Here is a 1,312-nt window from a genome sequence, read left to right on the forward strand (position 1 = left end):
ATTTGAGGCATCGATTATACAACACGACGTCTTCAATGTTGTTGTCATTGTGAAGCGCATCGTCTACTGGCGAGCGGGCATTTTTTGCCCGGACGCCCAGTTTTTGTTGTAACAGGTTTCTGCGGGACATTTTTACAGCGAAGCTGGATACGGCTAGGTTCTTGAAAAATTGCGTGCGTCTATCGAGCCGTGTTCGAGCCGTGTACATCGGGAATGCCTCCCCGTACTAGGGCCGATCCCGAAGATAGCGATATACCGGGCCGAACCGCGGAGTAGGTGAAGCAGGCTTTAAACATTCAGCCAACTTGCAAAAACAACTTTAATATCGCATGTCCAAATACGACCAGTATCAGATATTAAGCTGATAAGAACATACTACACCTTTGACCCGCGTCGGCCGCGTCTACGTTCGCACCGCCCTCTCTTTGTCGGCACTCCATGGAAGCACTTGCGCTTCTTCTTTCCTTTCCTTCCGCTCTCAAGTGGTGGCGATCCCGTAAGCGTGCTGGCCGCCAGGACCGCGAGGCGGAAAGAAATACCAACCGTCCATGTGGCCCCGATCCCGCAAACATGAAACGTTTCATCGGAGCAACGGCCAGCTTTCCGGGAGAGTTTGTGGGGAACCAATTTTGCGTGACCGCGTGTGGTTTTCGGGTGACCACACAACCATCACTGCACTGCGGGACGTCGACCAACGCACGATCGCCTTGGCTGCTGTGAAGCAGTGTACCCTCGGAGTGCGGTGAGATGCGCGTCTGTTCTACTTGCCGGGATTCGTCAGTAAAAGGTGTCGTGCCGCGTTTTGCACGAACGCATTAATATGTATACACCCCGGTGCATCATTATCTGCCGAGGCTAAACATCGTGGAGGAGCGACTAGTCACGCTTCGCCTTGCATTTGCGCGCACATGGCGTTTAACGCACGGCAATGGACAGTTCGGCACTAAAGGGCCCACATACACAGCTTCGCTGGTCGTGCACCTTCATCGAGTGGAGTGGCACTGAATTTTTTGAATATCTTTATTTGCTTTTGTGCGCCCATGACTCTTGGCGTTGGACAGTACCATTTGCAATTTTAGCCCAGTGAAATGCTGTCTTCAACATTGTTTTCCAAAACAGCACGCAATTTTGTCACAGCAGCCACCCATCTGCAAAACCAAGGTAAGTAAGAAAATTGTATTGGTATCGTCTTGTTGCACGTCCACTTCTTGTTAGTGAAATATTACAGAGCAGTGTCAATAGTCGAAGAAATAAATATTATAGTGAAATGAGTCAGGTTTATTAACTGAGCGGCATGAAGAGAAGTGGATGA

The 1,312-nt window shown here is 49.9% G+C and overlaps 1 pseudogene; it reads right to left on the bottom strand.

Annotated features, from left to right (window-relative positions):
• Positions 1-222: 222 nt before the first annotated feature.
• On the bottom strand, positions 223-404 carry LOC135901479 (U2 spliceosomal RNA; annotated as a pseudogene).
• Positions 405-1,312: the final 908 nt, after the last annotated feature.

The sequence above is a fragment of the Dermacentor albipictus genome, chromosome 1 (genome assembly GCF_038994185.2).
Source record: "Dermacentor albipictus isolate Rhodes 1998 colony chromosome 1, USDA_Dalb.pri_finalv2, whole genome shotgun sequence".
Classification (NCBI taxonomy): Eukaryota; Metazoa; Arthropoda; class Arachnida; order Ixodida; family Ixodidae; genus Dermacentor; species Dermacentor albipictus.